The 20711-nt window shown below is 39.5% G+C and overlaps 1 pseudogene; it reads right to left on the minus strand.

The window, feature by feature from the left end:
• Positions 1 to 19055: 19055 nt before the first annotated feature.
• Positions 19056 to 20711, minus strand: part of LOC134728423 (general transcription factor II-I-like) — a 36846-nt pseudogene continuing 35190 nt past the window's right edge.

Genomic DNA, 20711 nt, shown 5'->3' on the forward strand with positions numbered 1-20711 from the left:
CAGCAGGAAAACGCACTCACCTCATTTCTGTGCTGCTTGAGAGTCCTGGACAGCCCAATAACCAGCTCATTCCTGATGAAGAAATCAGGAAATGGCTCGAGTTGAGCTACGGAGAATTTGGTTCCTTCTTTTGGTTCTCAATAGGCAGGGTGGGGGCCAGGCATAGTGGCTCATACTTGTAATTCTTGCACTTTGGGAGGCCTAGGGGAGAGGATCACATGAGGCCAAGAGTTCAAGACCAGCCTGGGAAACATAGCAAGACCCGGGTGGCATGCACCTGTGGTCCCCACTACTTGGTAGGATGAGGTGAGAGGACTGATCACTTGATCAACCCAGGAGTTTCAGGCTGCAGTGATCCATGATCACACCACTGAACTCTGGCCTGTGTGACAGAGCCAGACCATGCCTCAAAAAGTTAGAGAGAGAAAGAGAGAGAGAGAGAGAGAAAAACTATAGGCAGGCACCAGCACATTCAGCTAATTTTTAAATATTCTGTAGAGATGAGGTTTTGCTAGGTTGCCTAGGCTGGTCTAAAACTCCTGGCATCAACCGATCCTCCCACCTCAGCTTCCAATGTCCTGGGATTATATTTTTTGTTTACTATCATTGAAGACACTTGTTCTTATACTGCTTTAAGGTGTAAAAGGAAAAAAAACACAGATAATAACAAATGTTGGTGAAGGCCAGGCACGGGGCCTCAGCTTGTAATTCCAGAACTTTGGGAGGCTAAGGTGGCCAGATCATTGAGGCCAGGAGTATAAGACCAGACTGGGCAACATGGTCAAACCCCATCACTACAAAAAAAAATATAAAAATTAGCCAGTCATGGTGCTGTGTACCTGTAATTCCCAGCTACTTAGGAGGCTGAGATGAGAGGATCACTTGTGCCTGGGAGTTCAAGGCTGCAGTGAACTGTAATGACATCACTGCCCTCCAGCCTGAGAGACACAGCAGGTCCCTGTCTAGAAAAAAAAATTAACGTCAGTGAAGATGCAGAGGAATTGGACCCACACACATTACTGGTGGGAACATAAAGTGCCATAACTACTTTAGGAATTTCTTTTCTTATCATTTTAATTGGATTTTTTTTGAAATCAAGACAGGGTCTCGCTATCTTGCCTAGGCTAGTCTTGAACTTGTGGGCTCAAGTCATCCTCCCAACTGAGCCTCCTAAGTAGCTGGGATTATAGGTGTGAACCATCACACCCAACTGATCTAACCACTTTAGAAAATGTCTGGCAGTTTCTCAAGAGCCTAAATGTGCAGTCATCACATAATGCAACAATTTAACTCCTAGGCATATATCCCAGAGGAAAAAAAATATATATGTCCATACAAAAACTTGTATAGGAACCTTCATAGCAGCATTATTCATAATGGCCAATACATGAGAACAACCCAAATGTGCACCAACTGATGAATGGATAAACAAAACGCAGTGTGTTTCTACCATGGAATATTATTCAGCCACAGAAGGAATGAAATACTGATACACGCTACAACACAAAGGAACTCTGAAAACATTTTACTAAGAAGGAAAGCAAGCCAGCCACAAAAGAACACATATCGTACAATTCTATTTGTCCAGATTAGGCAAATCTACAGTGACAGAAAAATCAATCAATGGTTGTCTGAGGCTGGGGGCAAAGGCAGATGGGGGGAGTAGGAAGCAGTGGCTAAGGGGTGCGGATTTCTCTACAGGGTAAGGAAAGGTTCTAAGAGTGACTGTGGTGATCAGTGCACAACTCTGTGAATATTCTAAAACCCACTGAACTGCAGATTTCAGCAAATAAATTGAATGATATGTGAATTACATTTTAATAAAGCTGTTAAAATAATAATAATAAGGAGCTGGGCACAGGTAGTCATACCTGCCTGTAATCTCAGCACCATGGGAGGGTGAGGCAGGAGGATCGCTTGAGGTCAGGAGTTTGAGACCAGCCTGAGCAACCTAGCAAAATCGTGCCTCTACAATAAAAAACAAAAAAAAATTTAGCTGGGCATGGTGGCACACGTCTGTATTCCCAGCTGTTTGGGAGACTGAGGTGGGAGGATTGCTTGAGACTAGGAGTTTGAGGCTGCAATAAGCCATGATCATGTCACTATACTGCAGCCTGGGCGACAGAGCAAGACTCTGTCTGTAAAAGGGAAAGAAAAGGGCTGGGCGTGGTGGCTCATGCTTGTAATCTCAGCATTTTGGGAAGCCAAGGCAGGCGAATCATCTGAGGTCAGGAGTTCGAGACCAGCCTGGCCAACATGGTGAAACCCTTTCTCTACTAAAAATTACAAAAATTAGCCGGGCATGGTGGCGGATTCTAGTAAATCTACTTGTAAATCCAGACTAGCCTGGCCAACATGGTAAAAACCCGTCTCTACCAAAAACACAAAGAAGTAGCCTGGAGTGGTGGCGTGTGCTTATAATCCCAGCTACTCAGGAGGCTGATGCAGGTGAATTGCATGAACCTGGCAGGTGGAGGTTGCAGTGAGCCGAGATTGTGCCATTGTACTCCAGCCTGGGTGACAAAGTGAGACTCTGTCTCAAAAAAAAAAAATTGATCAGATAAAAAAATTATGAAATGATGGAACAAATAAGATGTTAAAATTTGTTCCAAGGAGAATTCCAAAACCCACACATATCTGAGACCATCAAGTTTGATGAAATATATTTGATTACTATATTTAAAAATAAACCGATTGTACAGTCAACAACAATTGGGCAGGGGTCTCCTCATCCACAGCCACACAAACCCGATCATGTGGCTATGCAGTTGAAAGGCCTGCATAGCCTAGATGGGACTGGTCCAACTTGAGATTTCATTTTATTTGGATTTGTATTTTGAGACGGGGTTCCACTCTGTCACCCAGGCTGGAGTACAGTGGTGTAATCATAGCTCACTGCAGCCTTGACCAACTGGCCTCAAGAGATCCTTCTGCCTCAGCCTCCCTAATACCTGGGAATGCAGGCAGGTTCCACCATGCCAGGCTATTTTTTTTTTTAATTTTTGTTGAGAAAGAAGTCTTGCTATGTTGCCCAAGCTGGCCGCAAACTCCTAGCCTCAAGAGATCTGCCCACCTCAGCCTCCAGAGTAACTGGAACCACAGGAATACACAACCATGCCTGGCTATATTTATTTTCCTAAATGTCTTTCTTCTACTTTTGTAGAGAGGAGGTCTTGCTATTATTGCCCAGGCTGCTCTCTAACTCTTGGCCTTAAAAGATACTCCCATCTCTGCCTCTCAAACTGTTAGAACTACAGGTGTGAGCCACTGCACCTGGCCTGACCTGAGATTTCTTTAATCTAGCATCCTTTACTTAGTAGGATTGGGAAAGGCAGCAGTGGTTTTTTTTAATTACTTAATAATTCAATTTGAATCAAACTCAACCTTGACCCCTGCCTTCTCTCACACCCCATGTCCAGTCTGTCAGGATCCTGTTGACAGTCTTCAACATGTCTCCAGGCTCTGACCATCTCTCACTGCCACCATGACCCTGGTCAGGACCACTATCATCTCCCACCTGGATGTGGTGACAGCTCGGCCTCCCTGCTTCTACCAAAATCTTCCTATAGTCTTTCCCAACTCAGCAGCCAGGGGTGCTTTTAAATAGGGAGACAGATGATGTCACCTGTCTGCTCAGAACCTTCCCGCAGTTCCCATCTCAGTCAGAGTAAAAGTCAAAGCCCCAGCAATAACATCCCAGGGCTTACACAATCTGTACTGATCTCAGCCCAGCTACTCCCTGGCCTCCTCCCCTGCTTCTCTTCCTCCCTCTCTCTGCTGCACCAGACTCCATCCTGAGCCTTAGACACACCAAGGAGTTCCCTCCTAACATCTTCACTCTGTTGCTTCTGCCTGCAATGCTCTTCCCTAAGCACCTTGGCCAGCTCCTTTCCCTCCTTGAAGCCTTTGCTCAATTTTCACTTATGAGGACAACCCTGAACTCTATTTAATATTGCCATCTGTCCCCACTCCCACCATGCTCACTCATTTGTTCTTTCTTTTTTTTTTTTTTTTTGAGACAAGACCTCCCTCTGTCACCCAGGCTAGAGTGCAGTGGCACAATCACAGCTCACTGCAACTTTGAACTCATATGCTCAAGCAATCCTCCTGCTTCAGTCTCCTTACTAGCTAAAACTACAGGTATGTGCTACCAAGACTGGTTTTTTTGTAGACAGGGTCTCACTATGTTGTGCAGACTGGTTTTGAACTCCTGGGCTCAACTCATCCTCCCACCTCAGCCTCCTAAAATGCTTGGGATCACAGGCATGAGCCACTGTGCCTGGCTTTGTGTTCATTTCTTCTTGCTTCTTTTACACACTACCCTACATTGAGTGGCTTAAAACACCACAAGTCTACTATCTGACAGTTCTGAAGCTCAGAAATCCAAAATAGGCATATCAAGGCTAAAGTCAAGGGGTCAGTAGGGCTGCATTCTCCTGGAGGGCCTAGAGAGAATGTGTTTCCTTGCCTTTTCCAGCTTCATGAAGCCACCCACATTCCTTGGCTCATGGCTCCTAACTCCGTCTTCAAAGCAAGAAGTGGAGCATCTTCAAATATGCCTCTCTCACCTCTGCTTCCATCATCACATCTTGTCCAATTCTGACTCTTCTACCTCCCTCTTGCTATTATAAAGACCCTTGTTATTGCTTGGCATGGTAGCTCACACCTGTAATCCCAACAACCTGGGATGCCAAGGTGGGAGGAATGTTTGAGGCCTGGGGTTCAAGACCAGCCTGGGCAACATAGTGAGACTCCACCTCTACAGACATAGTAGTAATAATGAATATTAGCCAGTCGTTGTGATGCACACCAGTAGTCCAAGCTACATGAGAGGCTGAGATAAAAGAATTGCTTTAGCCCAGGAGTTTGAGACCGGTCTAGGCAACATAAAAAGATGGCATTTTTATAAAAAATAAAAAAAATTATCTGGGCGTAGGTGGCATGCACCTGTAGTCCTGGCTAGTCAGGAGGCTAAGGCGGGAGGATTGCTTGAGCCCAGGTTGAGGCTGCAGTGAGCTATGATCACATCACTGCACTCCAGCCTGGGTCACAGAGTGAGACACTGTCTCAAAAATAGAAAACAAAAGAAGAGAAAGACACATTTGGTCTCTGCCCCTGGTCCTGGCACAGAGCTTCTAAAGCTCTTATAAAGTCCTCAATGATAGAGGTGATAGGAGCATCTTTTGTTTCAATATTTGGTCTTAGTCCTAGGTTTCTAGCACAAGCTCCTCTTGTGGATCACCCTACCCCCTACTTCCTACCCCATCCCCTACAAAACAACCCAATTCTTCTCCTTAATGGAGCTATATTACAAAAAGTTGTACTCATTTATATTTTGAATTTCATTCATTAAAATTTTGTGGAAATTTTTTTCTCTCTTGTTATACCTACATGCTATTCTTGGTTTTGTCTCTTAGTCTTTGAAGCCTAAAATATTTAGCATCTGGCCCTTTAATTTGTTGACCTTTGGACTAAAGGAACTGGGAGGACTTTGGACTGGAAGAAAGAACACAATATGACAACTGCTCTCAAATATTTGCTGGACTCAACAGGGAGCTGGATCCATCCATCACCAGGGAATCTTTACTACGGAACACTCTCCTACCTATGAAGAAAGAGGTAGCTCTGTCTCTACAAAAACAAACAAACAAAATTAAGCCATGCAGGGTAGTGTGCGCCTGTAAGTCCAGTGACTCAGGAGGCTGAGATGGGAGGACTGTTTGAGCTCAGGAGCTTGAGATTACAGTAAGCTATGATTGTGCCACTGCACTTCCAACCTGAACAGCACAGCAAGAGTCTGTCTCTAAAAAGAAAGAGAACAGACACTCTGCAGAGTGGGATAAAATATTTAAAAATCATATAGCTGACCAGAGTTTATTGTTTAAACTTTTAAATAGGCAAAAGACTTAAATAGTAGGCCAGGCATGGTGGCTCACACCTGTAATTCCAGCACTTTGGGAGGCCAAGGCAGGCGGATCACGAAGTCAAGAGATCAAGGCTATCCTGGCCAGCATGGGGAAACCCTGTCTCTATGAAAAATACAAAAATTAGCTGGGCATGGTGGCACGCACCTGTAGTCCCAGCTCCTCAGCAGGCTGAGGCATGAGAATCACTTGAACCCAGGAGGCGGAGGCTGCAGTGAGCAGAGATCACACCACTGCACTCCAGCCAGGTGGCAGAGCAAGACTCTGTCAAAAAAAAAAAAAAAAGACTTGAATAGTAATTCCACCAAAGATATAGAAATGGCCAATAAGCACATAAGATATTCAAAATCACTAGTTATTAGGGAAAGAAAATCAGTCCTAAAATGAGATATCACATCACACCTACTAGAATGGCTATAATAATAATGAAAAGATAACAAGCACTGGTGAAGAAGTGGAGAGATTAGAACCCTTGAATATTCTCTCTAGGAATGTAAAATGGTACAGTCACTGTGAAAAAGTCTGTAAGTTCCTCAAAAAGTTAAACATAGCATTGCCATATGACTAAGCAATTCCACTCCCAGGTGTATAACCAAAAGAATTGAAAAAATGAACTCAGAAACATGCCGAGTGCTGATGTGCAAGTGTTGATGTTGGCTCGGGACAAGAGAAGAAAGGAAAGTCCAAGGACAGTATTTACTGCAGCGTTAATCACAATAACCAAAAGGTGGACAAACCCCAGGTGTCCATCCATAGATGAAGGGATAAACAAAATGTGACATATACATGCAATGGAATATTATTCAACCACGAAAAAGAATGAAGTTCTGATCAATGCTATCAGATATATTGTTACAACCTGGCTGAACCTTGAAAACATTAGGCTAAGTGAAATAAGCCACACATAAAAGGGCAAGTATTGCATAATTCATTTTATATGAGGTACCCAAATAAGGAAATTCATAGAAACAAAAATTAGATTAAGAAGTTACCAGGGTATCAGGGAGGAGAGAATGGAAAGTTATTGCTTATTTGGTACAGAATTTGTTTGGGATGATGGAAAATTCTGGAAATACATAGTCATGATGGTTGTAAACCTTGTGAATGTAACTAAATGCCACTGAATTTTACACATTTTAAATCAATCCTTTCTAAAAACCAAAGAGAAATGGAATGGTATATATTACCTATCAAATGCTGTGCTGGATACATTATAGCCATTATCTGACTAAGCTTCATGAAAGTCTGTGAGTCATTCAAGGCCAAGTATCTTTCTCAAAGTCTCACAGCTAGGAACGGGCAGTAAATTTTTTCACTAGACAATGGGTACTTTTCTACATAAGGGTCAAGGATCATCTGCCAGGGTTATTTAATACAAAGGAGATTTTCACATTAGAAAGCAGATTATTAATACAACCAATAATAATAGTAACATGGCTTTTGCATACATTATCTCCTTAATCCTCACAAATAGGAAAGAAAGAACCTAAGACATCAGAGAGCCACTTAGGATTAAGAACGCAAGCTGCCCCCAATATGCATCCTCTGTCCTTAAAGACCTGAGCTACGAACATGGAAAAGATTGAAAAACACTGCCTTCAGGTATGAATAAACATACATTAGATCTGAGTAAGAATGCATCACTTAGGGGGAAGGGAAGCAGATGCTTATCTATTTTGTCTTATCTACTGATAACTAAATTCAGACATTGTAATAAAAGTAATACAAATGTTGTAAATATATTTTCTCTTAATTTTTAAAGAGCAACGATTACAGTCTGAAAAACTGTCATTCAGCGACTAGTGCCATACTGAGGCCAAATCTTTTTGGTTTTCAATATCCAGCTTTATCATGTCACAATTACCTTCAGATTCTTTTCCACTTATATTGTAAAAATGCACATGAACTCAAAACTCTAGGTAAATCTATAAACCTATACCTATGAATCAACCTTTAATTCAATAAAAAATACACTTTCTCTACACACACTTTCTTTCCCTTTTTTATGTGCATTATCTTATTTAATCCTCAAAGCAATCCTCTGAGTTAGGAGATTTTTTTTTTAAGGGATACATGTGCAGAACATGCAGGTTTCTTACACAGGTATACACGTGCCATGGTGGTTTGCTGCACCCATCAACCTGTCATCTACATTAGGTATTTCTCCTAATGTTATCCCTCCCGTAGCCTCCCACCTCACACAGGCCCCAGTGTGTGATGTTTCCCTCCCTGTGTCCATGTGTTCTCATTGTTCAACTCCCACCTATGTGTGAGAACATGCAGCGTTTGGTTTCCCGTTCTTGTGTTAATTTGCTGAGAATGATGGTTTCCAGCTTCATACTGCAAAGGACATGAACTCATCCTTTTTATGGCTGCATAGTATTCCATGGTGTATATGTGCCACATTTTCTGGGAGTGTAAATTAGTTATTCCTCTTTTTTTAACTTTAAAATTTGAATTTATGGAGCATTAAGTTCTTGACTGTAAAATCAAAAAGCAAAAAGAGATGTGAGGTCAAAGAAAGGAGAGACAGTGAAAAATGGGCCAGGAGTTAAAAAGTAAAATTTTTCAGTAAAGAAGAACAGTTAAGATGGTTGTTCATGTTGTTATTGAAACAAAAGAGGTTTGGTCTAGGTCCTGCTGCTCACTGCATAGAAACCCAATGACAAGTATTGCTAAGGAAGAAGGCTGTAACCCGGTGCTGCAGCCAAGGAGAGGGAAGCTCAGTCTCAAATCCATCTCCTTCACTGACTAAAACTAGGAGTCTATTTGGCAGGAAGAAATGCAACAATGTATAAGAAAACAGGAATTAGGGAGGAGCAAGGAAGCATCTGGGTACTGTGATATGGTGAATTTCAGATCTTTGATACTTTCTGAAGATCTTTTTTTGAGGAGGGAAGGCAGATAAGTATAGTTTCAAGCTTTAACAGCAGGGTTAAATTTCTACGTTTATCGTCTATGGGACTACCAGGCTAGTTTCAAATTAAGCAATGATTCTATAGGTCCTTTTTGTTGTTTTAAAATCCGAAACAATTGAATGTATGTTATATGCTAGACCTAAAGAAAATCCATTTCATGTGCTAAAAACCAGAGTAGATCAAAGTAAAACCTGTTACAAATAGCCTATGAGTATCAAGTTTGGGAACACTATGAAAAATTCCAAAAAAGGTAATCAATTCATAAAACTTACAGATGAACAAATGAATATTTCAGAATTCTTATCAGTACTAAGTATGAACATGACCTCATCAATATTTTCATTACTAATTATACAATAAGAACCTGACTTCTGACTATTCTAAGGTATAAATGTGTACTTTACCTTAAATAGGAAAATGTGTTGTATATCCATTTTGAGATTCATTACAAGATTCACAGAAGAGAAAACTGATAGCCCTGTATCGATTAAAAGCATTTTTTTAAGACAGTTTTGCTCTTGTTGCCTGGGCTGGAGTGACATGACAAGATCTTGGCTCACTGTAACCTCCGCCTCCCAGGTTCAAGTGATTCTCCTGCCTCAGTCTCCCGAGTAGCTGGGATTACAGGTGTCTGCCACCATGCTGGGTTTTTTTTGTTTTTTGTTTTGTTTTGTTTTGTTTTTGCATTTTTAGTAGAGACGGGGTTTCACCATGTTGGCCAGGCTGGTCTTAACTCCTGACCTCAGATGATCCACCCACCTCAGCCTCCCAAGAGATGGAATATCACTATGTTGCCCAGGTTGGCCTAGAACTCCCAGGCTCAAGTGATTCTCCCACCTCAGGTTTGAGAGTGGCTGGGACAACAGGGTGCAAACCCAGATGAGGGTAATTTTTGTAACAAAGGGAGTTAGGAAACTTTCTATCAGAGAAACCTCAAGGCCCAGATGGTTTCACTGGCATATTTTACCAACTTACTAAAAAAAAGAATGTAACTAATTCCTAATGTCAAAAGCAGTCAATTACTGAAAACTGACTGCTAAAAACATGAAATTCACTTGGACATGGCCTAACATGTGTATACACATATTCACATAATTATGAGCCAGAAGGTTTACTCAAAACACTTTCAGAGTTCTCTAGACCTGATAAAGCTATCCTCTGAGAGAAAATAAACCTGTTAGGCAATTGCAAATTAAAACCACAATGAGGAACCACTGCATATCAACTTAAGAGGGTAAAAATAAGATTGACCATACAAGTATTCACAAGAATGTCAACCAAAACTCTCATACCCTGCTGACGGAAATGTAAAATAATGCAGGTGCCTTGGAAAACAGTTTGGCATTTCCTTCAAAAGTTATAGATCCCAGCTATTCCATTCCCAGATATCTACTCAAGAGAAATGAAGACCTATGTCCACACAAAAACTTGTACACAAACATTCATAGTAGCTCTACCTGCAGTAGCCCCAACCCCAAACTGGAAGAACCCAAATGGCTATCAACAAACAAAGGGATGAGCAAATTTTGACCCATGTATACAACAGCGTATTTAATCAACAACAAAATAGAATCTCCTGATACATGCAACATTGTGGATGAATTTCAAAACAATCATGTGAAGTAAAGAAGTCACAATAGTCCCTACCCCATGAAAATAGTCCACATTTAATCATATCATATGATATCATATATATGACTTTCTAGAAAATGCAAATTAAGCTAAAACGGAAAATCAGCATGTTGCCTGAATACTGGGCAGGGACATGAATTACAAGGGGACATGAGAAAACTTTTGGGGGTGTGGATATTTCATTATTTCGGTTGCAATGAAGATGGTTTATTAGGTATATACATGTCAAAACTGGATTTTATACTTCAAATGTTTAATTTATTACAATTACACATAGATAAAAAATTAAGCTGACTATATCTGCATTTGCCTAATAGGTTTATTTTGCAACACTAGAAACTGGGATTGAATTCTAAATTGTGCCACAACTTGTGCTTATACTTTTACAAACATGAATGACTATTTTACATATCCCCTGAATTGTGTGAGTTGAGCTTATATCCACATTTTTTAAATGTTTTATCCCAGTGACTTATTTACAAATATAGATGTCCATCAAGAACTAATCAATAAAATACTATTTAAGAAGTTAAAGCAACTGATAAACTTTAATTTTAACCACAAATTTTTTTAATTAAAAAATTGCATTCACCCTTATTACCTTGAATGTGATATAATCATAATCAGGATCTTCTGATTCTTCCTTTACTGTCACAGCTGCCACTTCCAGGGAAATGACTATAAAAGCAAATGAAATTATATGATTGCATGTCAGGGCTTTCAGCTAAACTGTGTAGGGAAATCCTCTCCATGCTCCCTATAAATACAGCAATGAATACCCATTTTAAATAAAGACTTTAAAAGTCTTTGAAAGGACAAAAGTTCACCAGGTAGCAGAGTGTAGGAATCACCTATAGTCCCAATTGAGACAAAGTTTTAACCATTTATTAATATTCTGCAATTATTTGCTGCCAATTTTTTTCTCCAGCAAATTCTTATCTTTAGAATTAAAGAAAATTTAGTCACAATCCATGTTCACTAAATATTAAAACTACTATTATAAACCACTGTTATATACATCAGTTTTAATAACTCAATATTCCAGAGTAAAGATGGTATAATTTTTGGCAATTTCAATAATGAGATACATTGATTTTTTTTTTCCTCCTCATAAATCTCTTCTATTAACAAGAGGACAAAGCACACCTTTCTGCATAAAGGTTTGCCCACAATTAGGACAGGTAATTTGAAGCCACCTTTGTGGCCAGATACAGAAGAGTGCATATTGGGTAATTCCTCTCATTTGAAGGTCAAAATAGACAAATGAAATCTTTGTTATTGAATATGTAGGCTGGGTGTGGTGGCTCATGCCTGCAATTCTAGTACTTTGGGAGGCCAAGGCAAGAAAATCACCTGAGGTCAGGAGTTCAAGACCAGCATGGCCAACATGGTGAAACCCCGTCTCTACAAAAAATACAAAAATGTAGCTGTGTGTGGTGGTGGGCACCTGTAGTTCCAGCTACTCGGGAGGCTGAGGCAGGAGAATGGCGTGAACCCCTAAGGCAGAGCTTGCGGTGAGCCGAGATCGCACCACTGCACTCCAGCCGGGGCGACAGAGCAAGACTGTCTCAAAAAAAAAAACAAAAACAAAACAAAACAAAACAAAAAAAACTAAAAACATTAATGTAAGCGTAGTAAACTAAGGAATAAATTTTTGTGACAATTGACTGCAGATGAGAATGACTATAGTTAACAACAATGCATTGTACATTCCAAATTAGTTAGAAGAGAGGACTTGAAATCATAAATACTCAAGGTGATGGACACCCCAACTACTCTGACTTCATCATGACACAGATGATACAATAACAAATATCACAGTTACCCTAGAAAAACCTACAAATGTGTGAACTAAAAAGGTTAAATCCAAAAAAAGTCTTGTAAGTTGCAGAAAAGTAGACTGTAGCAACTGTACGTATTTTCTTCCTTTCCTGCTATGAATGTGTTTGTATGCAGATTATGTATTTGCATATATTAACTATTCCCTTCTTCTATGCGCAGTATTTTACAGAAGTTTTATTGGAGGTTTCTTTTCCATTTGTCCATTAGACTAGAGATTACTCAAATAGGTTAGGATTGAATTTGAAGAGTAAGTGATATGCCTCATGACTAGATAGTCAGTCTCCCAGAGATGGGTGTGGCTGTTGGAACACTACGTCTCCTCATTTTGAGCAGATGGTAAAAATTGATTTATTTGTAGGAAGTTGCACTCTGTTGGATGGAACAGTTGTGTTGTTATACAGAAAGTCAAATGTGCAGGGAAGGGTGTGTATATTTCCTGAGTAGCCAAAGAGGGTAGCCAGGGCTAGCCATTAAAGCTGATGTCTCTTAGTTGCAAACCCATCCTCTGGGTTTCTGGTGAAGCTTGAGCTCTGCACAGCAACTGGCTTTGTGTGAGTCTCTACCACAAGAACACACTATGTGGAGACAATAGGCTAGAGAAGGGGAAGGGATCTGTGCCTTCTTTTTGTCTCCTTGTCTGCACCCTAATCCCATCAAGGTCACTCCTTGGTACCTTCATTCAGCCTGGTGAATGAAGGCCCTCCAATAACAAGATACATGTCTGGTTGACAATGTCTCTGACACTACCGACAGCTTCAATATGCCCCAAAGCCGCCAGTGCCAACCACACAGTATCCCACCTCCAAAGTCAAAATGAGAGTGGGTGCAGTGGCAGCCATGACCTAGATTTGTTCCTTAGACACCTTAGTGTTCTAATTTTTGGAGGAAGGCCAAGGCAGGTGGATCATTTGAGGTCAGAAGTACAAGACCAGCCTGGCCAACATGGTGAAACCCAGTAGCTACTAAAAATACAAAACTTATCTGGGCGTGGTGGCACTCACCTGTAATCCCAGCTACTCAGGAGGCTGAGGCAGGAGAATCACTTGAACCTGGGAGACGAAGGTTGCAGTGAGCTGAGATCAAACCACTGCACTCTAGCCTGGGCAACAAAGTGAGACTTCATTTCAAAACAAAACAAAAAATAATAATACTTCTATGGTTTCTTGCAGCTCTCCCAAAATACATTTACATACATAAAAGCTCATTCACATACATGCACACACACACATTATCACAGCTCTTCCCCTCTCCCCAACAATTCATTCCAGATGCCATTAGATGGTGCTAAGTGTGGCAGGTGATTGCCCCGGGAAACACAGCAAGATGAGAAGGTTTAGGAGGAGCAGGAGAAGTTGCCAAGGGCCTGGGCAGACAGAGGCAGATGAGGGGCAGGCAAGGTGGTAACAGCCCACCAAAGAGTGTCCCATGTGAGTAAAGGACATGGGCTCAGCAGCGGGAGGCTCAACGGTGGCACTAGTACACAAGATAAATACTGGGTAAATGATGAAATAAATCAATAGGCTGAGAATATCTGGGTGGCATGGTTCTATGAAAGCATTGTAAATAGGAAAAGAAACAAAAAACCAACCCAAGCTCTGGATGTTAAGAACAGAACTGAAGATACAGGTATGAGCTTTTGGCCTTCAACATGTGTAAGTACACAGACAAATACAGATGTAAATGTGTGCATGCACACGATGATTTTCCTTATTGTGCTGACTGTACTGTGGTTACACAGGCCAATGTCCTTGTTTGTAAAAATTACACATGGAAGTAGCTGAGAGATAGGGCATTGTGCTGGCAACTTACTGTCAAATAGTACAGGAAAAAGTTTATTGCACCATATACATGGATGCTTTCTGGGGTCTTTCTGTTAGCTTGAAATTGCTTCAAACTGTAACTGATTTTACAACAAAAATTTTAAAGAATTACAGTATTATTTATCTCTTCTACATCAAGCTTTTCTCTTGTAGTCTATCTTACAGGTACTTCCCTATGAATATAAACAGATCTATCATTTTGTGTTTACTGGCAACATGGATGGAATTTCCAGAATGGAACAGTAGGTTAATTATCTTTTTTATAAGGCAGCAATGGGTTAAAGAATACATGCATCTTAAAATAATAAATATTGTCAAAGTACCATGCACAAGATAGCTACAGTTTATATGCACATAAACAATGTCTTAACCTGCCTGTTTTTCCAAACCCTTTGCTAAGACTGAGCATAAGCAAAATTTACTGTCTGCCAACCTGCTAGGTGTCAAACATTTTCATTCTTAGATTGTTATCCGCACTTCTTTAACGAGATTGAGAATTTCTTGAGTCTCTGCTCATTTATTTTGTGGCTTGCTTCTTTTAAAACAACATATAGATGGGGTCTTCCTTTGTTGCCTAGGCTGGATTCAAACTCCTGAGTGCAAGCAATCCTCCCATCTTGGCCCTTCAATGACTGGGATTACTGGTGTAAGCCACCATGCCCAGCCTGGATTCGTTCTTCGTAAATCAAACCCTTTGTCATTTTCTTGCAAATAGCCTACCCTTTCTCTTACACGTCCTTTGACACATTTTAGATGGTTTTGCCATACAAAACTTTTCGATTTTTAGTTAAAGGTAGGCTTAGGAAACATTTCAAGAAACTGAAGTGTTTCTTTTTTCACCTGCTTTTAATCTAAAGTCTTATTATATCTGGATTTTAACATTTATTAAAAGTAATGTCAGATTATAAATGTTTGGATTTTATTCATTTTCTAAATGATTCTGACTGGTTTCCTACATATACAATCATATGACCTGCAAAACAAGATGTGCCCTTTACTTTCTAATTATTTGCAACTAATCTGTACTGGTTTATACATCTAGGAAACTGATGAGCAACTGGTGGGAGTGTGTATCTTTTTCATATGAAGCATGCTTCTAGTGGTTTACTATTAGACAATAATGGGTTGGCATTTGCAATAATATTCCAACCAATTATATTAAGGATTTCTGCTGCTTTTTCATGAGACACACAGATGATACATTATTTCTAGTTAGTTCAATAATATGAGAAAATGAATTAAGATTTTTTATAAAATTATCCTGTGTTTCTGGATAAATCCTAAATATGAAATTCACTGTAGAATATAAATTTTTATATTTTAGAGATAGAATCTTGCTCTGTTGCCCAGGCTGGAGTGCCATGGTATAATCCTAGCTCACTTCAGCCTCCAATTCCTGGACCCAAGCGACCCTCTTGCCTCAGACTCCTAAGTAGCTGAGACTACAGACATGCACCACCACACCTGTGTAATTTTTGTATTTTGATAGAGGTGGGGTTTTGCCATGTTGCCCAGGCTGGTCTCTAACTCCTTGTCTCCAGCAATCCACATGCCACAGCCTGCCAAAGTGCTGAGACTATAGGCATGAGTCATCACACTGAGCCATAAGATATTTTTTGAACTCATGTGAAAGCATAGTTAAAAGCCCCACAATGGCAGGATCTGCAACAGTGAGAATTCAGATATAATGCAACTGACAACTGGCTCCCACCCTCTGCAAGAGGTTAAGCCCAGAGACGTTGACTATTTTTCAACAATGTAAAATTGTGTTTCATATGATTAAAATTTTTGGACCCCACATATAACCTAAAGACAGGTTATATAGCTTAAAGGAACATATAAGCTATAAATCCCTTAATACTAGTACCAAACTAGTACCAGGCATGGTGATGCATGCTTGTAATCCTAGCACTTTGGGAGGCCAAGATGAGTGGACTACTTGAGCCCAAGAGTTGATTTTTGAAAAAGGTTTTATGGCAAGTAAGCAGAGAAGGAATGGTCTTTTCAACAGATGCTGCTGGTAAATCACATGCAAAATGGTGACTTTAAACTCTTACCTCACAATATGTGCAAAAAATAACTCACAATGGATCTTACCCCTAAACATAAGAGCTAAAACTATAAATTTCAGGAAGAAGATCTAAGTCTAAACCTTTGTGACCTTAGGTTGGACAAAGATTCTTTAGATACAACACCAAGAGCATAGTAATAAAAGGAAAACTTGAAAAACTGAATTTCACCAAAACAAAAGCTTTTGAGCAATAAGGGACACCACCAAGAAAATGAAACAACTAGCCAGACAGAAGCAGTATGTGCAGAATCTTACTTCTGATAAAAGACTTGTATCCAGAGCATATCGAGAACTCCTGTAACTCGTAAAAGAAGAAAAACACAATTTTTAAATGGGCAGACACTTACATAGACATGTCACCAAAAAAAAAAAAAAAGTAAAACAAAATAAAATCTTCATGCCTTTGGGTTAGGCAATGGTTTCTTAAATATGAAGTCAAGGCTGGATGCAGTGGCTTATGCCTGTAATTCCACCACTTTGGGAGGCTGAGGCAGGTGGATCACGATGTCAGGAGATAGAGACCATCCTGGCTAATACAGTGAAACCCTGTCTCTACTAGAAATACAAAAACTTAGCTGGGTGTGGTGGCACGCGCCTGTAGTCCCAGCTACTCAGGAGGCTGAGGCAGGAGAATCGCTTGAACCCAGGAGGTGGAGGTTGTGGTGAGCCGAGATCATGCCACTGCACTCCAGCCTGGGTGACAGAGCGAAACTGTCTCAAAAAAAAAAAAAAAAAATGAAGTCAAAGGCACAAGTGCCAAGAGAATAATCTGGTTTCTGTCAAAATTAAAAACTTTCCTGCCTCAAAACGATACTACCAAGCAAGGGAGAAGACAACTTATATATTAAGAGTAATGTAGAATTATTAGAATTGGAGAAAATATTTCCAAATCCTACACTACAGCCTGCATGAAAGTGTGACATCCTGTCTCACATGCAAATTTTTTCAAAATCATCAATCAATTAGGGACTTATATTGAGGCTATGTAAAAAACTCTTATGACTCAACAAAAGACAAACCCAATTTTAAAATGGGAAGAGGATCTAAGTAGACATTACTGCAAAAAAATTTGTAAATGACCAATAAGCGCATTGAAAGATAACACAAACCTGTAATCCCAGCACTTTGGGAAGCCTAGGCAGGTGGATTGCTTGAGCCCAGGAGTTTGACACCAGCCTGGGCAATGTGAGGAAACCCCATCTCTACAAAAAAAAAAAAATCAAAAATTAGCCAGGTATGATGGTGCACACCTGTAGTCCTAGCTACTCAAGACATGAGGCAGGAGGATCACCTGAGCCAGGAAGGTTGAGGCTGCACTCAGCCCAGATCATGCCACTGGACTCTAACCTGAGTGACAGAGTGAGACCCTGTCTCAAAAAAAAAAAGTAAAAGGTAACACAACATCAATAGTCACTAGAGAAATATAAAACAAAACAAAACAAAATACCAAAATGAGATACCACTTCACACCTATTATGATGGCTAACATCAAGAAGACAGTAAGTTGGCAGCAATGTGGAGAATCTGAACCCTCATAATGTGCTACTGGAATATACAATGGTACAGCCACTTGGGAAAACAACCGGTCAGTTTCTTAAAAGTTCAGTGTAAATGTACCCTATTCCTAGTAATTATACCCCTAGGTATATATACAAGAGATACTAAGGTATATGTCCAGACAAAAACTTGCTCAAGTATGGTCACTGTAGCATTATTCATAACAGCAAAAAATGAAAACAACAGAATCATCAAGTGATGATTAAACAGTTGGAATGTTCGTAGAATACTTAATGTTCAGCAATAAAAAGGAGCTACTGATCCACGCAACAAGCCCACTGAGCCTGAGGTGAATTACGCTCAGTGAAAAAAAACTAATTTCAATAGGAAACACACTATGTACTCAATTTCTATATCATAATTCAGAGATGGGGTCATAAAAGCACCCTAAAATTAGATTGTGATGATTGTTGCAAAATCATTTAAAAAAATGTAAGACTGTAAATTTACTATCAGTGAATTAAATACTTCAGACAGGTGAATTTTATGGTGCATCAATTATACTTCAATAAAGCTGCTAAAAATTAACCTTTTCACCACAATGAGAATAAAACAAAGGTTAACAGAAAACAAAATGTGTGTGTTTATGTGCATATTATTTTCCCTTTTATCCTTACATTGTGAAGAGTATTCCAATGATATTTGTTATTTCAAAAGTCTAAAAAAAAATTGACTCCAAAAGGTACCACTCTATCATTTTTTCTCTTCAAATGAAATGGTTAAACTTCCCTAAAGGAAGCTGAAATCCTTCTCATTCCCCAAGGGCTCATGTAAATGCCCTCTTCCTCATGAAATTCTTCCTGAACTATAAAGGAATCCAACCCCTAATGAACATTCGCAGCACTTTCTCTGAACCAGTCTTACAGCAGGGATGTGAGACTCTTGCCATGGCCATTTTACAAACTTTTCTCTCTTCCACGAGACTCCGAGCCCTCCAAAGCCATAATGCTTATACACAGCTGTGCATCCCCTCCCCACCCAAAGCTGTGCCCAAAAATGCCATGCCTATTCAGTGACATTAGGTCATTAATCCTACTCGTGATGCTTGGAAGTGGGCGCAGATCTATGATCTTATGTAGAAAACAAGTAGCTGATCTGAAAACAAAAAACAAGTCTCTACTTTTTCAGCTCAATGAACTTTTCTTGGATTATATAAATATCTAAGCAGCCCATAGGAAAATGTCTTACATCATATTCTCAAAGAAAATAAAAAAGAAACCATTAAAGTGTATTTAGATCTAGCAAAACGGGATTAGGAAGCCAGCCAGCTATCAAGGAAGCAAAGCAATCACTAATCTAGATGCTTCTTTGGCTCTAAGAAAGATCTGCAATAAAACAAATCTAATAAAACTACACATGAATACATAAAATTAATGACAGCATGAATTTAAATGAATTGTCTTAACCAAGAATTTTTAAACTATATTAACATAAGCTGAATATTCAAATTTATATGAATAAACCATTGATGGGCACGAAGGGAGAAAGCACTTCACCTCTTAATAATAAATGAAATCCCAGCTGTGTTCTCCAAAATCCATTTCAGGGTTGCAAGATCATAATTCTCAGGGTGTTTAAAGGCAACACCTTCTGGAAGCCCCTGTACTATCAAAGCTGACTGGTCTTGTAGCATCTTCTCATATGGTACAGGTACCTCTGTGGGTTTTTGTAAAGCTTTCCCTGGGAGAGGCAAAAAGCAGATAAATGTCATTAAATTTTAAGATTAAAGAACAAAATCATCACTACCTTATTGTGGCTTAATAAAGGCATACGTGATCTTTTGTAACATGTGGTTTTAAAATTACTTAACACTACAGCACCCTATTCACATGTAAGAAGTTCTAAACCTGACACCGATCCAAAGGGCCAAAATGTAAAGTATATTAAATATCTGACTTTAAAAACTACACAAAAGGAGAGAGAAATGTCTGATTTCTTGCATTATTGTCTTTAAGATGGTCCTACCCTGGCATATTTCTTGGGTTCCTCCTAAAAGGAAGTGGAAAGTAAGGTTATTCCTCATCCATTCAGCTTGTGAAAATGTTGTTATATGACTGTTAAGTCAATGACATAACATAGTCTACCCTTTAAAAACTCTATTATATCAGGTATCTTTTATAAAATTTAAGTGTGTTGCTTTTAAGACAGCAAAAGCAGAAACAGTCCTCAACTGTTTTTTTCCGAGTGTTGCCATTTCTACAACATCTACACTCATCTGATTCACCTGGGTTGTAGACCTTATTTTACACATCTCTGCAACCTTTTCTTCTTCTTCAACACCTGTAAAAAATATTAACGTGCATATCTATTTTCTTAATATTTATTTGGCTTTTAGTAAAAATAGTTTTTCCTGTATTCCAATATTTATGATCTGTTATACAAACAAAAAATAGGTCAAGTGAAGTGGCTCACACTTATAATCCCACCACCTTGGGAGGCTGAGGCAGAATTGCTTGAGCCCAGGATTTCAAGACCAGCTTGAGCAACATAGAAACAACCTATCCCTATAAAAAAAGATTAATAAAATTAAGTGTGGTGGTGCATATCTGTAGTCCTAGCTACTTTGGAGGCTGAAGCAAGAGGATTGCTTGAGTCCAGGAATTTAAGGTTACGATGAGCTATAATTTTAGCACTACACACGAGTCTGGGTCACAAAAAGAGACCCTGTGTTTAAAAAAAAAAAGGCAGGGGGAAGATCTTAAAGGGAGCTTTTAAAATACAAACATAAAATAAGAGTAATTTATTGGCTATAAATTTAAATATGGGAAGATTATCATCAGGAAACAAATTCTAGGCTTACGAAGTCCAGCACAATAACCACTAGACATATGTAACACTTGAAATGTGGCCAGTCCAAATTCAGATGTGCTGTAGGTGAACAATACACATTGACTTTTGAAAACTCAGCACAAAAAGTATTCCAAATATCCCATTAATAATTTCTATA

This window comes from Pan paniscus, chromosome 14, assembly GCF_029289425.2.
Source record: "Pan paniscus chromosome 14, NHGRI_mPanPan1-v2.0_pri, whole genome shotgun sequence".
Taxonomy (NCBI): Eukaryota; Metazoa; Chordata; class Mammalia; order Primates; family Hominidae; genus Pan; species Pan paniscus.